At 44.9% G+C, this 20,294-nt stretch overlaps 1 protein-coding gene across 2 annotated transcripts in view; it reads left to right on the forward strand.

Annotated features, from left to right (window-relative positions):
* The window catches only part of SGO2 (shugoshin 2), a 181,829-nt gene that overhangs the window by 400 nt on the left and 161,135 nt on the right, over positions 1-20,294 (forward strand). The gene's annotated exons all lie outside the window — the stretch shown is intronic.

The following is a 20,294-nucleotide window of genomic DNA, read 5'->3' on the forward strand; positions in this document are numbered from 1 at the left end:
GGCATAGTACTGCTGCGTTTACGGCTGTTTTGAATGTCAAATATCAATAACTAATGCACGATAATTTCCCAGAGTTAAAATGTCCCTACCACTTGGAGTTTACAGAGGTGGAAATATTTGGGATATGGATACTACACGTAAGGTGGTCCTTGGAGATTTTCTGACCCACTAGATCTTCAGGACATCTATAAAGAATATGCATCACACTTAAATATGTTTCATGCATATTCATTATGGATATGCTGAAAGCCCAAGTACCCCCTCCGATGAGGTCTGGCGCCGGGTGTTAAAAGCTAGTCAGGCCGATACAGTACGTGTTTAGCACCCGTTTGGCTACATGTTTTCGATGCACTCTACCTGTTATACTGTAAGGGGATATAGTGCGTTGAAAACACATGGCCAACCCCACAAAAACTAATAGCGCTCATCGCATGCCAGTGCATGTTGATGAACCTATTAGTCGCCCACAATGCTCGCGCCGATACAGTACAGTGCGCTCTGACAGAACGCGCGTCCAACCCGCCGAACCTAATGGCGCCCGCAACATGCATATGCATGTTGATGGCCCTATTAGGTATTCCCGCGCGATTCAGAAAACAAAATGTGTAGCCAAGCCACACATTTTGCTTTCAGAAATTTCTTCGGGCACCCTCCGACTTATATCATGGTGATATTAAGTTGGAGGTCCCGAAACTTTCCAAAAGTTAAAAAAAAATAAATTTGAAATTGGCCCACGGCTGTCTGGTTGAAAACCGGACGCTCAATTTTGCCAGTGTCCGGTTTCCGAGCCAGTGGCTGTCAGCGGGCTCGAGAACCGATGCCGGCAAAATTGAGCGTCGGCTGTCAAACCCGCTGACAGCCGCCGCTCCAGTCCAAAAGGAAGTGCTAGGGACGCGCTAGTGTCCCTAGCGCCTCCTTTTACCCGATTTTACCGCCGGGCCTAATTAGCATACTGAATAGCATGCACAGGAGAGCAGGCATTCGCCCGCTCTCCCGCAGACTTTACTGAATCGGCCCGACTGAAAGTAAAATGTGTGGCCAAGCTGCACACTTTACTCTCAGAAATTAACGCCCAAGGGCAAGTGTTAACTTCTAAGCAACCCAGAAAAGTATACAGAAAAGCAGAAAAAACTGCTTCTCTGTATACCTTCCAGCTTAATATCCTAGTCTGTTTTCCTAACCCGTGGTTGTCAGCGGGTTTGAAAACCGACGCCGGTAAAATTGAGCGTCTGTTGTTAGGACCCACTGACAGTCACCTCTACCACTAATAAGGAGGAACTAGGGACATGCTATTGTCCCTAGCGCCTCCTTATTAGTGTGACACCTTATTTAAATAGAGAATTGTGTGCCCAGGAGAGCAGGTGCTCAACATGGAGCGCCGGCTCTCCTGCACTTTTTTTATAGAATCAGCCTGTGTGCTGTAGTTAGCCTATGGCCAAAAAAACATCCTTTAATAATTGGAAGAAAGATCCATCTGAAGAAAATAGGGTAAAGCATAAGCACTGTCAAGTTAAGTGTAAAACTCATAATAAAAACTTATTTAAATATATCTGAAGCAGGAAACCTGTGAGGGAGTCAATTGGAACATTAGATGACCAAGGGGTTAAAAGATTTCTTAGGGAAGATAAGGCCATTGCAGAAAGACTAAATGAATTCTTTGTTTCTGTGTTTACTAATGATGTTGGAGATACTGGTTCTGGAGATGGTTTTCAAGGATGATGAGTCAGATGAACTGAACCAAATCACTGTGAACCTGGAAGATGTAGCAGGCCAGATTGACAAACTAAAGAGTAGCAAATCACCTGGACCAAATGGTATGCACACCAGGGTTCTGAAGGAACTAAAAAATGAAATTTCATATTTATTAGTTAAAATTTGTAACCTATCTTTAAAATTATCCATTATAATTAAAGACTAGAGGGTGGCCAATGTAACCCCAATATTTAAAAAGGGCTCCAGGGGTGATGTGGAAAACTATAGACCGGTAAACCTGACTTCAGTGCTAGGAAAAATAGTGGAAACTATTCTAAAGATCAAAATCACAGAGCAAAAAGACAGACAGCATGGATTTACCCAAGGGAAGTCTTGCCTCACAAATCTGCTTCATGTTTTTGAAGGGGTTAATAAACATGTAGATAAAGGTGAGTCAGATGTAGAGTATTTGGATTTTCAGAAGGCGTTTGATAAAGTCCTTCATGAGAGTTTTCTAAGAAAACTAAAAAGTCATGGGATAGGAGGCAATGTCCTTTCTTGGATTACAAACTGGTTAAAAGGCAGGAAATGGAGTAGGATTAATGGTCAATTTTCACAGTGGAAAAGGGTTATCAGTGGAATGCCTCAGGGATCTGTACTTGGACTGGTGCTTTTCAATATTTATTTATTTGTTTAAAATCTTTTCTGTACCATCGTTAAGTTTTATATACCATCACAACTGTTTATAGATAGGTACATATAGTAATGTTAGGAATTGTATTGGGTAATACGTTTTATAAAAGTGCCAGTATGGTACCGGTTACATAAATTCATAATAAAAGACTATATGATGTTAAAGTGAATATAACATTTTAATAGCCATCCCAGAATAACTCTCTCTCATTCAGAATTCTCCAATGTAGGACTTTTCCAGTCAAAAGTTCTGTATTATTTAAAGTGATATTTCACTGCAAGTTATCAACAGTAGTCCAGGGGGCTATGACATGCAAATTCCCCTACCTAAGTCTCTGACTCATCTATTCATTGGTCATTTATTCACCTTCACAGTAAGAGGTCTGACAATCTTTTCAATCTCATTCTGGGTTTCCTGGGCTGGTGGCTCATATATGTACCTGCATTGTCCTGTTTATTTTTTTCTCTGCTGGAGTTCACTTAAATGGTAGCATGCTCTTTAACCTCAATCTCCCTTGGGAGGGGGGGGGGGGTTTGTACATTTTGTATTTACTTGAGAACTTCATATGTTTCTGTAACAAGGGATTCTTGATTTGTAATATTGCATGACCAAAAAAAAAATTTGTTGGGCATTGATGCTCTTGTACACGAGTGGCTGAAGGCAAGCTACTATATTACTTTCCCCCGTGGCCCATGTTGGGCAGAATGTTTTGGAGGATAGAGAATCACATTGGGATGGTGCTTCTCGCGGCACCGGCTTGGCCCAGAAAACCATTGTATGCAGATTTGCAAAGGCTCCTGGTGAACTCTCCCCTCTGGTTTCTGTCTTGCAGGGATCTGCATAGCAAGGGCCTGTTCATCACGAAGATCCGACTCTAATTTGTCTTATGGTATGGCCCTTGAGAGGGCTTTGGTTGCTGAAAAGTGGATATTCTATTATGGTGGTTGTCACCTTGCTCTGAGCAAGAAAGTTATTGACTTCCTTAGCCTATGTGTGGGTTTGGCAAGTGTTTGAGGCTTGTTGTAAACTTCAAGGGGTTCTTCCTTGTTCGGTTAAGATTCCGCTCATTTTGGAATTTTTGCAGGATGGATTGAATAAAGGGTTGGCCATTAATTCATTAAAGGTACAGGTGGTGGCTCTTGCTTGTTTCTGAGGGCAGGTGAATCGTGAACCCTTGTCGGCTCATCTAGATGTAGCCCATTTTTTAAAAGGAGTGAAGCATCTTCGTTCTTCCTTGCCATTACTGATGCCTTTGTGGAGTCTTAATCTAGTTTTGGATTTTTTGGCAGGGCCCCAATTTTCAACCACTGTGTAGCCTTTCCTTGAGTTTACTGACCTTGAAAAAAAGGTGTTTCTTGTGGCAATTTGTTCTGTGTGTAGAGTATCCGAACTCCAGATTTTGTCTTGTTGGGAGCCAGTTTTACAGATGACTCTGGGGTTGATACAGCTGCATACTATTATTTCTCTTTTGCCGAAAGTGGACTCAGATTTTCACTTGAATCTCTGGACAGGGAAAGAGATGTGGAAGAATGTCGCCTGTTAAGGTTCTTGGATGTCAAGAGGCGTATCTTGAGGTATTTGGAGGTTTCTAAACCTCTCAGGAAGACAGATCGCCTGTTTGTTCTCCACAATGTGAGTAAACAGGGCGAGCTGGTGTCACAGACTACAATAGTCCGCTGGATTAAGGAGGGAGTCACAGCTGTGTATGTGGATGCTGAGCAGCCGTTGCCTAGTCAGGTTGGGGCTCAGGCAGTGTCATGGTCAGAGATTAGATTTGTCTCCCATCGATATTTGCCGAGCTGCTATGTGGTTATCGCCTGCATGTGCAGGCCTGGGAGGACATAACCTTTGTGCGTGAGGTGTTGATCAGACTGCGGGCAGCCTCCTGCCCTGTTTGGGAGTAGCTTTGGAACATCCCACTGGTTTTAGATCCACCTGTCCATAGGCTAAGAGGAGAAATTACTACTTACCTAATTATTTCTTTTTCTTTAATAAGGACAGGTGGATCCACCTTCCCACCCTTGTCTTCTGGATGGTTGTGCTATTGTACTCCTGCGTGTTCCAGGTGTTACTAGTAAATTTTACTCCAATCCCTAGACCAGTGTTATTGCACTCCTTATCTGAACTCAGTATTTTCCTGTTGGTTAAGTGCTGAATGGTTATCTGTTAATCAAGTTTTGTTAGTTTGTCCACAGCTTTTGCAGAGAATGTTGGCAGACTGATGTCTGTGCAGGGGTATGTATACTGTGATGTCAGCTTTTCCTAGCGTGTAGCCAGATGGACTCAGGACCAGTGGGTTATGTGCTCTTCTGCTAGCAGATGGGAGACGGAGTCAGATTTCAAAGTTGACGTCACTCTAGATATACCCCTGCAGTATCCTTAGCTCTTCAGTATTTCTCAGTCTCCTAGCAGATGTGGACACTATCCCAAACACTTAAATAGTGTTAAGAATTACAGCAAAGAAAAAGAAAATTTACCTTGAAGATCGAGCCCCGCTCTTCTGCGGTGAAACCTAAGGGTCCCTCCCCCAGTTGAGAATTCCTGAGGACTTAGCCCCACAATGGCTGAAAGGCAGTGAGTGCACAACAGAGCGTGGCGGTGAAGGTAAAGCCCTCTCCCCCCCCCCCCCCCCAGGAGACCGTCCTGGCACTCTATCGGTAAGCAGAAAATTTTAAACTCAGATCTCCTAGATCCAAGATGGTGGCCTAAAGGGAGGACTGAGTTAGAGCTTGCTCCTCGAAACAGTCTTTTTTTTTCCCCTTGTTCCTACATGCCGCACGCCAAGAGGAAGGTAAGGATTTGGCTTGAATCCTCTGCACTTGCCCCATCCATCCCTTCTCAGCCTACCATCGAGGGGTGTTTTACTCCGCTGAATGCATCGACCCCCGGGAGGGAGGTCCCTGTGGGGCAGAGGGAAGAACACTACAGGCCCGATGGTTCCATCTGTGGAGAGGAGGGCCGATATTGTGGAGCAGGCCCAACCGGACCTGAGCAGCTCGATTACCATCCGGGGGGGGGGGGGGGGTTGAAGGACCGACAGATGAATCTGCAAGGATTCCAGAAGTCTGCCGTGATGGTGGGGTAAGCACAGTTTTCAACTCTAAAATGCCTAAATCTCAAATAATTACACTAGAAGCTGTGTGGAATGCTTTAATTTTCTTGGAAAAATTGATTTCTTCACTTACTGTGGCTGTAACCAAATCACAGAAGAGTATCCATGTTATGGAACCATTATTAAATTCCCATGATACCAAAATTAAGGATTTGGACATACAAGTTTCACATTTGCAAGAAGTTCAAACAAATGTATTAAAAGGAGAACTAGAAGCTACGAAAAGGATGGCGAATATGGAAAATGCTCTGAGATTTAAATATGAGTGCTAAATTTTCCTCATGTAAAATAAATATCTCCAAGGGATCAATTTAAGATACCTGATGGATGTTTTACATTTCCCGTTGATAGCATGGCTAATTCAGCCCTGCTATCATGGGAACTGTCATTCAGGACCTGGGAAGCGGAGCTTTCTAAGCAGAGGTTAGATAGAATTTTGTCTCTGTGGCTGCGTGTGTGTTCCCGCATAGGAAAAAGAGAATCCTCAATCTGTTTATTCTGTGCGTGGGATTGCACGCGGAGCTTTTTTCTCCTCAACGATTTTACTTTTTTGAAGAGAAATGTCTAAAAAAACAGAGCATGCTGTCTGGGTTTAAACCCTGTTCATGTGGCAAGATCATGTCCATTACCGGATCCGACCATAATCAGGGCGAATGCGAGCATTGTGGCCGCATGTCGCTGAGGGTCCAGAGGCAACGCGCCCACAAAATTAAAGACCTACAGAGTAGCGTTGGAGGCTCCTATGCCCCTCCATTAGAGGCACACACACGTCTCCGGGGCCATTCAAACATCAAGCTCCATCAGTCAAGAGGGCCTCATTGTTGGATCCCAAGATCTCCAGGCCTGGAGATAAGGTGGAACTTGTAAGTAAAGAAAAGTACAAAGACCCTCATAGGTCTAAGAAGGCCCATGAGAAAATGTTGACGATGGGCTGGGAATCGCACCCAAAATATGTGACCCAGAGTGGAGACCAGGGACCTGGTCTGTGAATGCAAATGACTCCGAAGGTAACATCACACCCGGCGCCGACATCGAAGAGGCCGAAGCCAGCACAACAGGAGACTAAGACAGCACATCCGGCACCGGAGCCAGCGCACTCGACGCAAAAAATCGATTATGTAAATCAAGTTACCCTGTATAATTTAGTTAAGTTATCTCTCTCCCTTCTCTCATCTTTTTCAGTTTGTTTAGTTTCTGCTGTTGGAACTCTGTTGTCCTCCCCCTTCCCTGTTTTCTGTACTTTCCTCCTTTTGTTATTATGTAAACCGATATGATGTGTATTTTAATGTCGGTATAGAAAAGCTGTTAAAATAAAAATAAATAAAAAAGGAGGCATTCATCCACCTCAGTCGAGTCAACACTGGCACACTCATCTGTCATTTATCGCCAGCATTGCAAGACACTGATAGGACACACAAATGTCAATGACTATCACCGGAGGCTGGGACCAGCCATTCGAAAAAACATGCGGTGAGTTCTGGTGAACGCCACCACAGATATGTACACCATAAAAAAAAAACATGGACATGAGGACAGAGCGAAATGAAAGGCTAACCCACATCTCTCAGAATCCAGTTTGTCACACCATGAACGAGTATCGAGGGCTACTTCTGCTTCTGAGGCAGACTGGGAGCATGTACCTTCTTCCTCTGCCTCCTCTTCATCTTGCAGCATCTCTGAGGGATCAATACGATCGCAGCCCTTGGATGATGATCTGTCACAACCAAGAAACACGAAAAAGATACCCGACCAGCTAGGACAAGATCTTCACACCTGGACTCTGACATACTGGGCTCAGTAGAACCTCCATAACAGCCTATTCGCCCACAAATGCCTCCACAGACACAAGCATTCTTCCATTTGTCTGAGGCATTGTCCGGCTTCTTTGAGTGTCTTCAAACCACGTTCAAATTACCTCATGCGTCTACTTCCAGTTCTCCTGAAACACCACAGGCCTCGAGAGAACCATTATTAGAGCCCTCGAAGTCACCACAGACATTCCTGCCTTCATCACCAGCTCACAGGCTCTATCACCCCAGGACTTAGATTCCCCTCACTCTTAACCAAGTTCTTCCACTGGGTATCCATCGGACCCACCAGAACAACCACAAGAACCACCCGACGACGTGTCCTATCCAAAGTTTCTAGACAAGTTGGGAGCGATATTGCACTTAGACATCCAAAACCTCCCGGATCTAAGAGCTGAAACACTAGGGCTCTTAAAAATTTTTGATGTTCCAGGGGAACCGACCTCTCTATCTCTGCAGGAAGTGCTAGATAGGGTGCTTGAAAAATCTTGGGAAACTCCATACTCACTTCCTGCCATCTCAAGGAAAACTGATTTGAAATTCCGTATGTGTAAGTAGTCTCATTATACTTTACCGCAGTTACCACATGCGTCCATAGTGGTTGGGTCCGCTATGCAGCGTTCTAAAAAAAAAAAATCTAAACTGCATGCCTCTAACCCACCTGGAAGGGATAACCGTTGTTTGGACGAATTCGCAAGACAGATGTATCGGAGCTCCATGTTAGCCGCTCGCATACAGCATCACTAGTTCTATATGGTGCAATACATGTATGAATATATTCAGGTAACGAAAGGGATGCTCACCTCTACTGCGGAGCCGATTCCACATACACTACAAGATATGGAAGAGTGTTCCTGGCATCTGCTCCGAGTGGTGTAGGAAGGATTTGAAACCTTGTCCAGAGCTTTAGCTGTGGCCATTGCAGCGCGCAGGATAGCATGGCTCCGAGCTAGTGCAATCAGGGAAGACTTGCACGATAAACTGGCCAATTTACCATGCACGGGAGATAATTTATTCGGAGACCGCTTCCAGGAAACTGTTACAAAACTAAAAGCTCAAGCTATAGCCGTACAATCCCTGACTACCCTGTCCAACTACTCGTCCTCTCGACACTACTTCGGGGCTTCTCGTCGTCAACAGTTTTCACGCTGCCCTTATAGATCTTATCAACAGTATAGACACTAGTCATACCAAGCGTACCAAAGGCCACAACAGCACCAGCCACAAGATAGGAGGGGCAAGCCAAGAACCCAAAGGCAGCAGGGCCAACATCCTGCAGCCTCCATGAAAACAGCACTGTCTTTTTAGAGATACAGCTGCCACCACTGCATCGTGCGCCCCCGGGAAGGATCATATCTCACCTCCCAGCACGGGAAGCGATAACATCCGATCGCTGGATTCTCAACATTGTAAAACAGGGCTATCAGCTCCAGTTCACAACCAAACCCGTTCTTCCTCACTTCGCTGTTCCATCAGCGCGGATATCATATTCCCAACTCTTGAGAAGAAGTATCATCACTCCAACAACAACGGGCAATCCGAGTTGTTGTTCCGTGGAAAGCCCAGGACAAAGGCTTCTATTCACCATATTTCCTCATTCCCAAGAAATCCGGTGGCCTTCATCCAATTCTGGATCTCAGAGACTTGAACAAATCTCTTGTCAAGGAGAAATTCAAAATGGTGTCCCTCAAATCAATTCTACCTCTCCTGCAACCCAACAACTGGATGTGCTCAATAGACCTGAAGGATGCCTATACCCACATTTCTATCCATCCATCCTCGTGGCGCTACCTGTGCTTCCGATACAAGCATTATCACTACCAATACAAAGTTCTTTGGCCTATCGGCAGCTCCCAGAGTTTTTACCAAATGTGTGGTGGTGGTGGTGGCACACCTCCGACAACGAGGTATGACAATCTTTCCATACCTGGACGATTGGTTTCTAGTAGCCTCGACTCCAAACTCACTAATCGAGCATCTTCGACAGGTGATCGATTGTTTGGACAGGTTGGGGCTTGTAGTCAACTATCAAAAATCAACGTTGTACCCGACTCAAATTCTACAGTTCATTGGAGCTCGATAGGATACCACCCGCAACAGAGCATTCCTGCTGGAAGACCGAAAACAGGAGATGCGTGTTGTCCATCGGTCTCAGACGGCTTCGACCTCTGTGCCTCACCTTTCTCTCTGCTCTCCCTGCTAGCCTTGGGAAGATGGCTACCGCCGCGTCTGCATGCCGCTTTCTCCAATGTCCCTGGAACGGAAATGGCAAGGCAATCCGCCATGTTTCTCCTGAGGGCCTCCTAGGGTGCGTGCGCATGCCACCCATGTTTTTATCCACGTAATAGCGGGAACCTCGGGGGCATCCCCCTCGAGTGATGTCACACCATCCGGGTATTTAGCCTGCCCTTCGTTTGCTAACAAATCGAGTTAGCAAGGATTGGACTTGTCCGGTCTAAGCTACTCTGCCACTGGAAGCTCTCTATGCCCTTCAGGGTAATACTCTAACCTGGGTACCCGCTCCTCGGGGGCCCTTTGCTTTCTTTCAGGCGTCCATCAGAGATCAGGTACTTGCTCCTCGAGGGCCTGCTGTCCCTGCCTCGGTGCCTGTATTCAACTACTTCTGCCTGCTGGGATCTCCATCTATACAGCTACCAACTTAGTAAGTAATCTAACATTGTCAGTCTTTCTCATCTGCAGATCAGCACTGGGAACCGCATCCTTCACTCCCTATACTATCATTGCGAGACGGGTCTCTTCTGCCGAGGGTCCCTGGACTGCTACCTCTGGATCACCTCACTACTGCCACCTCTGGTGGTATCATTCTGCTGTATAATAAAAGACAAATCTCTGTGTTTGCATGTCTAGAGTCTAGCCTAGTACTGTGGATTCCCACAAGGCTCCTCGCTGTGGGAGTGGTCATCACCACAGTACCCAAGAATCCACTCCAACACCTCAAAACTATAACAATGCGTAGATTCCTGCGCGCTCTCAAAAGAACACACAAGCCTTCAGCACGACAAATCCTGACAGTCTTGGGTCACATGGCGTCAGCCATTTTCACGATGCCCAACACCAGACTACATATGCGTCGTCTACAGTGGGGATTGAAACGTCAATGGAGACAACACTCGCAACTGTTGATGAAACGTCTAGTGCTCACTTCCGAAATGACAAAGGATATAAACTGGTGGCTCACCAAGTCAACACTGTTCAAAGGGGCGTTATTCAGCCTTCCCCCACACAACGCAGTCCTTAACCCTTGTGAGAAGCATTGGTGGGTTTTTTTGTTGTTTTTTTTGTGGTTTTTTTTAAGAAACACAAGGACTGTGGTTGACACAGGAACAAAACTTACAGATAAACCTGCTAGAACTCAGAGCAATTCGGAATGCCTTGCAAGCATTTAGACATCACCTGCAGGGCCACAGAATCATTGTCTACATGGACAACAAAGTAGCAATGTTTTACATAAACGAGCAAGGAGGGTCCGGTTCATGGTCCCTGTGCAGGGGAACGCTTCTAATCTTCAAACAGGCACATCGGCATTCCATCCACTTGCAAGCAACATACCTTCTGGGAGTTGCCAATACCAGAGTGGACACACTGCGCTGAGTATTCCATCCTCACAAATGGTCACTCAACTAACAAGTGGCTCAAGGAATATTCAATCGGTGGGGGTTCCAACGATGGACCTTCTCGCTACAGAGATGAACGCACAAGTCCCTCGTTTCTGCTCAGTATGGCCCAGTGAAAAAAGAACTGCGCAGGAAGCCTTTCTCATTCCTTGGATGAAAGGCCTACTGTACATCTTTCCACCCATACCTCTCATTACAAGGACAATACAGAAATGCATAACGGATGCATCTCAACTAATACTAATAGTCCCCTCTTGGCCCAGACAACTGTGGTACAGCTACATCTTACACCTCTCCATCAAGGACCCAATTTGGTTACCAGATCAACTGGATCTTCTAGTACAGGAAAGGGGGGAACCCTTTTCCACCCACTTCACTCGTCCCTTCATTTAACAGCGTGGAGATTGAACGGTTCCTACTGACGGAACAGGGTATATCTACTGCAGCCCAAAATGTCCTTTTGGAATCTAGGTAGTAATCAACTAGACGGAATTACAGTTTCAAATGGAAGCATTACTCCACCTGGTGCATATCCAAGGGAATTCAAGCTTTAGACTTCACCGGAATCACTCCTAGATTACTTCCATACTTTGTATACATCTGGCTTAGCAACATCCTCAATAAGGGTTCACCTTAGTCCCATAGCAGCATATCTTAGACCACATAGCGGTTAATCGATTTCCAATCACCCTTTCCTATCTCGTTTTCTCAAGGGTTTATCGCACCTTCACCCACCAACCTCAAACACCGGTTCCATGGAACCTGAACATGGTCTTGGAGCAGCTCATGCTATCCCCATTCGAACCAATGGACTCAGCCCACATAAAATACCTTACGTGGAAAGTAGTCTTCCTTGTGGCAGTAACATCCACTCGAAGGGAACTGCAGGCCTTGGTTCACTGTGCTCCATATCTACAGTTCTATTATCACAAGGCAGTTCTCAGAACTCATCCAGCCTTTCTCCCAAAGGTGGACACACAGTTCCACTTGAACCAATCAATAGAACTACCAACATTCTTCCCTAAACCTCATCTCAACGATAGAGAACGCTTGCTGCACACACTGGACTGTAAACGTGCGTTGGCATACTACAAGGAGCAGGCACGCTGACTCCCGTATCTCTCAATTATTGGTCTCGCTCAACCCAAATGCACTGGGACTGCCGGTAGCCAAACAAACCATCTCCAGCTGGATAGCACAGTGTATCCAATTCTGTTATTAGAAACAAAAGTTGCCTCTGTCTTTTGCTCATCAAGTCAGGGCAGTAGCTGCATCAATAGCACATCTCAGAAATGTACAACCTGTGGGCATTTGCAAAGCGGCTACATGGTCATCCCTTCACACCTTCACGTCCCACTACTGCCTAGACCAGCAGGCAACTGATGATGCTAAACTAGGATAAGCAGTCCTGTAGTCTCTATCAACTTAACCAGGTCGACAATCACGCAGGGACAATAAACCTTTATCAGAGTGTGTGATTGGGAGCTTGGGACTCCCATGACAGCATGGCTAATTCAGCCTTGCTATCAACGGGGAAAAAGCAAGTTTGCTTACCATAAACGGTGTTTCCGTAGATAGCAGGATAAACTAGCCATGCTGTCCCTCCCTCCCTCCCTGTTTAGTCGACCCGTCTATTCTGCTAGGCGTAAGCTTAATTGCAGACTGAGGAGATTCTGTTTTTCCTGCGCGGGAACACATGCGCAGCCGCAGAGACAAAATTCTAATCTCTGCTTGGAAAAGCTCCCCCTCCCGGGTCCTGAATTACAGTTTGCCATTGTCCAATATATATTTCTCATCAGAAAAGAAAGGAAATCAAGATGCTGCGGCTGACTCGCCTCAGAATTTGGGCACGGATCTTACAGTCTTTCTGGAAATATCAGGGGAGGACCAAGTGGACTATCGAGGCACATTATTAGTAACTTTCGTTTTTCCTGCAGATAGAGATTCTACTTTGAGAGTTTTTTTTTCGTAATAGAGAAAAATTATACTACGGCCAGAAGATATGGGTTTATCCCGACATTACCAGATCCACCCAGTCCCGCAGGAAGAAGCTGTTAGGAATGTGCCAGGAGCCTAGGCAACTAGGAGCACAGATTACAATTAGATACCCTTGTAAATGTGTAATGGAACTTAATAATACTCGGTATTTTCTTTGAACCATCTCAGCTGCGTTTTTTTAGATAATTAATAGAGCTCAGGGTACAATATATCTATGACATTCTCCCTTTATTTCTTTTTCCCTTTTTCCTATTTTTAGTGTGTTCTTGTAACCCTTGGATCTCCCAAATTACCGCTTACAGAGTCTAATACTTACCTAGAAATAGGAGTTTAAATTTGGATTTATATAGTCTTTTTGGAATTTTCTTTAAATTTGCTGTTATTGACCCATACTAGATTGAAATGATTTGTCTAATATTAATAAATGAATGAAAAAAAAAAATTCATGTCTCGAGGCTCGGATTGCCATACTGATTCCATTTCTTTTCCAGCGAGGTAAAAGGGAGCACTGATCGGGTTGAGCAGCCCTGGCTGGGCTAGGCCCTGATCTGGTGCAGGGGTCCAAGTGGAGATCATCGGCACCATCTTCCCTTCTCGACCGGCGGTACCCGTGGGGCAAGCCGGATGGCCGATGCACCTAACCTGTGCACGTCCAGTACAGCTGCACACACAGCGGTGCGCATAACTGAGTGCACCCCATGCGCACAACTACACGCACAGCCGCGTTTACAATTACACACGCGCATTGAAACCAGAGGCACGGCACCGGCATCCAAGAATGGCAGAAGGCACTCTCTTTGCACAGCCTGCCACATAGGAGCCGCGTCTGGTCCCTCTCACTGTCTGTGGATGGGTCAGGAACTACTACAGATGATAGTTCCCCGGATCTATGCATCTCTGAGATGGCTTCTCCACAAGAGGGGCACCTCAGGGGCTCCTACGCTGACTCCCCCCTGGGATTAACATGGACCCAGGGACCTTCTCCTGTTTTTAGAATTTTTCCAAAGGCTGCAAGCCTTCGTTCAGGGACAATCAGCCCCAGCTGCGCCCCGGGCTCAACCCCTGCCGGAAGCACAAGATCCTCTCTGCCCTGCTCGGATGCTTCGAGACATGCCTCGCCTGACCAAGAATTTTCCTGACAGGGATCCAGACACCACAGATGATGATGGCGACTCCCTGGAAGAAGGAGAAATTCCTCCAGGCCTGGAGCCATACCGAACCATGCTTCACTTCTTCCACAAGGATGAACTACCAGCCCTTGTTTCCCAGACTCTGAAGACTCTGGGTATTCCAGGCACAGGCCCGATGGCAGAACCAAAGAAGAACTCCATCCCTTTGTAAAGTCTCATGTTACTTCCCAATGATGGAAACCATCCAGGAACTCATCGACCTGGAGTGGGATGCCCCGGAGGCCAGCTCTGTGGAAGCATCATAGACAACATAACTTCACACCCTAACCCATCCCCTTTGGGGGGGATGAACCTCCCACTATTTCAACCTTATCTAGCGCAGCACATCACTCACTGCAGGACAGATTTTCCAATCCCCTTACACCCCTCCTCAAAGGAAGGATGCTTGCAAATTGCAAGAGCTCTGCACTTGCACAGAACTTGCTGATCTTTCACTGACCCTGGAGAGTAGGAACCCCCCAGAAACCTTCTAGCAAACTTTAGTGACCCTAGGTAGGCTTACAAGAGAGATGAAATTAGCTTTAGCATTAGCCATTCCAACAAAAGAAATCTAAACAGTTTGTAATATGAAGTACCATACAGCCCATTTATTCCACGTTTAAACCATCCACAACAAACTCACCTAGAACTTAATACAAACATCTGACAGAACTCCCATAATAACTGCGGCTTCCAAAGATAAGGGGACTTCACCAATCCCCACTGACTTGTATTTCCTTCAACAATGCTGCTTAAATCATACCTTCCCTATCCCTTCCCAAGAAACAGCACACCAGGATGAGGGAATCCCTGAGGCCCAGATGTCTCGTTGGAAAACCTGATCACACCCCCTTCCTTAAACTCTATTAAAAACCATCTAATCCCCTTTCTCTCCCAGAAATCAGATCACCTTTAGTTGCCTGCATGTAATCTGCTCCTTCCCATCCCGTTCAGTCCAGCAATTTATAAAACCCATTGTTCTCTGGTAATGACCGAACTGTTGTACTCATGAATTGCTGTTCATCCCTGTCATGGCCTTGCTGTGCTGTACAATGACCTTGCTGCTTTCCATGGAATCTGTCAGCTCTGCCTTTTTAATTTCCTGCCACTCTGGAACTCCTCCTTGATGAGCTGAGCAGAAAGATTGTGGATATCTCTAGCAGCATGGATTTTTGAATGCCTACTCATTGTTCCAAATGTGAATCTCCCCACTGTTGTCAGTAGTCTGTCAGCATGGTATACTTTGTGTCCGCAAACCCCTGCTTTTTCCTCTGCAAGTCAGCAGAGAAATTTTGGAAGAAATAGATCCATCAACCTTGGTAACAAGTTTCTTTAATTTTCCTGCTGGCTTCCATTATTTTGATTTTTATTTCCGTAGCTGTGTAGCTTTTAAAATTGTAGTCCTAGGTTGACCATTTTCTGTGGGTGCCAACACACTGTGTGCTCATTTGGCAAGGGCATCCTGATCCTTGATGCCCTTGCCATCCAGGATCAGGACCTCAAGTATCCATTTCCCTAAGAAGCCCACTCTGCTTATCCTTTACTTTTCTTTGGTAAGCTGACGATATGAAGATCATTGCGCTTACTTCTGTTTGAGGTTATCCTGTTCTTCCCCTGCTTTTTTGTCTGCTCTCTAAGGTCTCAGGCTTTCTGCCCAGTATCAATTAGCAACATTTCAATGCCTTCCACATGTTCAAACACGCTGTCTATCCATGTTTCTTACATTATGTTCACGGTTGCCAAGTAGATCCACCACTTTATCTCTTGTACCAGGTCCTACGTTCCACTTAGATCTAATATAGTCGCCCCTCTCATCGGTTCCATGATCAGCTGCTGCACGAAGCAGTCTTTGGCATCTAGGAAGCTTACCTTTCTTGCATGTCCTGATGTGACATTTACTCACTCAGTACGCAGATAATTGAAATCTCCCATTATTATTGTATTGCCCATTTTACTAGCCAGTTTAATTTCCATTAGTATTTTGTAGTATTTCCTTATCCTGGCTAAGTGGGCAACAGATGACCAGCTGTTATGACCAGCGAAATAGCATGGCTGGTCATAACATACCAGTACAGAGAGCAAACCCACACTTGACCTTACAAGTTCATAATTTCTTTGATCTTAGTTTTTGTTTTGTATTTTTTTCTGTTTTTCCCAGGATTATACAGTTTCCTGCTCATTCTTTTGTGGGAGTTTTTGAAGTTCTCTGCCTACATTGGGAAATGTATATCGCTGATACCTGTATTTTGAAAAACACAGGAGGATACTAATGAAACATTAGAGTTAGGGCATCTCAATAGAGAGGTTCCAATAATAAGAAAAGTAGTCCAAGTGCCTATAATTAAAAACTTACCTGAGCTAAAAGATTCCAATTTATCCCGGTCAACTGAAATGCAGAATGTTATTACAAACAAACACAATTTGAAATGTTTGTATGCTAATGCCAGAAGTCTAAGTAGTAAGATGGGAGAATTAGAGTGTATGATCTATCAAAAATAGAAAAATCAGAGAGGGATCAATAGCATATCAAACCCTATTACCAAAAATATCTACAATCTTAAGAGACAGACGGTATCAGGTAATCGTGCCTTTAATTTAACTCGCCTGCAATGGGCCTCAGGCAGTATCAGCCCAATCGGCACTATAGTTGTAATCATCTACTATCTATCTCACTAAAAATGTTTTTTATATATATTATTAAATAATATCTCCCAAAATGTTAATATTTTGAATTCCTTTATATCTCCCACCTATTGTCACTAACCCACAACAAATACTTAGCTTCACGGGCGTTCGATTAATCCACCCAACATGGACCATGTTTCGGCAATCGTGCCTTCCTCAGGGGTTTACATTCAATAATTCATTTTAGTGGATGCCTCCACTTCCCCAATTGGACAAAATCCTTCAAAGATTGTGTCACTCAGTAACAGTTGAAGACGCTCTCAAACAGAGCAACCCCACTTCCTCTATTTAAATGGCCAATATGCTCTATTCCCGAAGAACTTCAATTGACAGCCAATAAGAAAGAGTTAAAAAAAAAAAATCCCTAAAAACTTCTCTTTACCTTGGCTTTCAAAATCAGTTGAATTTAAAGTAACACTCCTGTTCCCTCAACACTCCCTCAATAGTCAATGTTGGAAACATAGTACCGTATTTTTCGCTCCATAAGACGCACCTGACCATAAGACGCACCTAGGATTCAGAGGGGGAAAATTAAAAAAAAAAAAAATTGTGCTAAACCGGCTCTGCGTCTGGGCGTCTTATGGAGCAAATTAGGGGAGTGCATAGTTTTTTTTTTTTTTTTCTCCCCATTTTGTTTTCGGGTCTGGGGAGGGCCATTTCGGTCCACTCCCCAGATCAGAAAATTTTTCTTTCTGTGGGAACCCCCAAACCCCCCCCCCCATCCCAACCCTTTAAATTAACAACCTCCACCCCCCTGACCCCCCCAAGACCTGCCGAATTAATTTCCTGCAACCCCCCACCCTCCTGCCCCCCCCCCCAAGACCTGCCGAATTAATTTCCTGCAACCCCCCACCCTCCTGACCCCCCCAAGACCTGCCAAACGTCCCTGGTGGTCCAGCGGGGGTCCAGGAGCGGTCCGGGAACGATCTCCTGGGCGTGAGCCGTCGGCTGCCAGTAAACAAAATGGCGCCGACGGCCCTATGCCCTCACTATGTCACTGAGACCGACCGCTGCTATTGGTCGGTCTCAGTGACATAGTGAGGGCATAGGGCCGTCGGCGCCATTTTGTTTACTGGCAGCCGACGGCCCTATGCCCTCACTATGTCACTGAGACCGACCAATAGCAGCGGTCGGTCTCAGTGACATAGTGAGGGCATAGGGCCGTCGGCTGCCAGTAAACAAAATGGCGCCGACGGCCCTATGCCCTCACTATGTCACTGAGACTGACCAATAGCAGCGGTCGGTCTCAGTGACATAGTGAGGGCATAGGGCCGTCGGCGCCATTTTGTTTACTGGCAGCCGACGGCCCACGCCCAGGAGATCATTCCCGGACCCCCGCTGGACCACCATGGACGTTTGGCAGGTCTTGGGGGGGTCAGGAGGGTGGGGGGTTGCAGGAAATTAATTTGTCAGGTCTTGGGGGGGGGGGGGGGTGTAGGAAATTAAGTCGGCAGGGCTTGGGGGAGTCGGGGGGGGGGGGGGTGTTTGTTAGATTTTTGTTTGGTTTTTTTTTTATATTCGCTCCATAAGACGCACATACATTTTCCCCCCACCTTTGGGGGAAAAAAAGTGCGTCTTATGGAGCGAAAAATACGGTATATGTTTTATTTGTATTGTTGTTTTAATTCTGTATGTTAATTGTAAACCGTCTAGACAGAATTCTGATCAATTCACGGTATATAAAAACTTTTAAATAAAAAAATAAAAAATTGTAACAGTGAATGATGAGAGAGACTTATTTGGCATCTCAGAAGCATGGTGGAAAGAAGATAACCAACTGGATAGAGCTATGCCGAGGTACAAACTATATTGCAATGACAGATAGGAGTATCTTGATGGCAGGGTGGTGCTTTGTCTGGGGTGGCATAGAGTCCAACAGGATAAAGATCCTGCATGAGACTAAATGCACAATCAAATCTTTATGGATAGAAATCCCTTGTGTGTTGGGGAAGAATATAGTGATAGCAGTATATTACCGTCCACCTGGCCAAAATGGTGAGATGGACAGTGAAATGCTTAGAGAAATTAGGGAAGCTAATCAAACTGGTAGTGCAGTAATAATGGGAGATTTCAGTTAATCCAATATTGATTGGGTAAGTGAAACATAAGGGCATGCTAGAGAGAGAAAGTTCCTGGATGGAATAAATGACAATTTTATGGAGCAATTGGTACAGGAACCAATGAGAGAGGGAGCAATTTTAGATCTAATTCTTAGTGGAGCACAGGATTTGGTGAGAGGTAATGGTGGGACTGCTTGGCAATAGTGATCATAATATGATCAAATTTGAACTAATGACTGGAAGGGGGGGCAGTAAGTAAATCCACGGCTCTGACACTAAACTTTCAAAAGAGAAACTTTGATAAAATGAGAAAAATAGGAAAAAATTGAAAGGTGCAGCTACAAAGGTAAAAAGTGTGCAACAGGCATGGAAATTGTTAAAAAAAAAAAAAAAAAAATCCAAGAAGCAGATGTATTCCATGCATTAAGAAAGGTGGCAGGAAGGCAAAACGATTACCAGCATGGTTAAAAGGTGAGGTGAAAGAGCTATTTTAGCTAAAAGATTTTCATTCAAAAATTGGAAGAAGGATCCATCAGAAGAAAATAGGATAAAGCATAAGGATTGGCAATTGATAAGACAGGTGAAGAGAGAATTTGAAAAGAAGTTGGCCATAGAGGCAAAAACTCACAAAAATGTTTTAAAATATATCCAAAGCAGAAAGCCTGTGAGGAAGTCAGTTGGACCGTTGGATGATCAAGGGGTTAAAGGAGCCCTTAGAAGATAAGGCCTTTGCAGAGAGATTAAACAATTTCTTTGCTTCAGTGTTTACTGACGAGGATGTTGGGGAGATACCCATTCCGGAGAACGTTTTCAAGGGTGGTGATTCAGAACAACTGAACCAAATCAAGGTGAATCTGGAAGATGTGGTAGAACTGATTGAAAAACTGAAGAATAGTAAATCTACCTGGATGAGATGGTATACACCCCAGGGTTCTGAAAAGTTTAAAAAAAAAAATAAAAATGAAATTTCAGACCTATCATTAAAATCATCCAATGTACTCGGAAGATGGCCAATGTAACCCCTATATTTAAAAAGGGATCCAGGTAACTATAGACCGGTGAGCCTGATGTCAGTGCTGGGAAAAATCATGGAAGCTTTTATAAAAAATCATAAAACACTTAGATAAACTTGGTTTGATGGCACACAGCCAGCATGGATTTACCCAAGGGAAGTCTTGCCTCACAAATCTACATTTTTTTTTTCTGAAGGGATGAATAAACGTGGACAAAGGTGAACCAGTAGATGTGATGTATTTGGATTTTCCAAAGGCATTCGACAAAGTGCCACATGAAAGGCTTCTAAGAAAACAAAAAAGTCATGGGATAGGAGGCAATGTCCTTTTGTGGATTGTAAATTGGTTAAAAGACAGGAAACAGAGTAGGTTTAAACGGTCCGTTTTCACACTGGAAAAAGGTAAACACTGGAGTGCCTCAGGGTTCT

Source organism: Rhinatrema bivittatum, chromosome 6, assembly GCF_901001135.1.
Source record: "Rhinatrema bivittatum chromosome 6, aRhiBiv1.1, whole genome shotgun sequence".
Lineage (NCBI taxonomy): Eukaryota > Metazoa > Chordata > Amphibia > Gymnophiona > Rhinatrematidae > Rhinatrema > Rhinatrema bivittatum.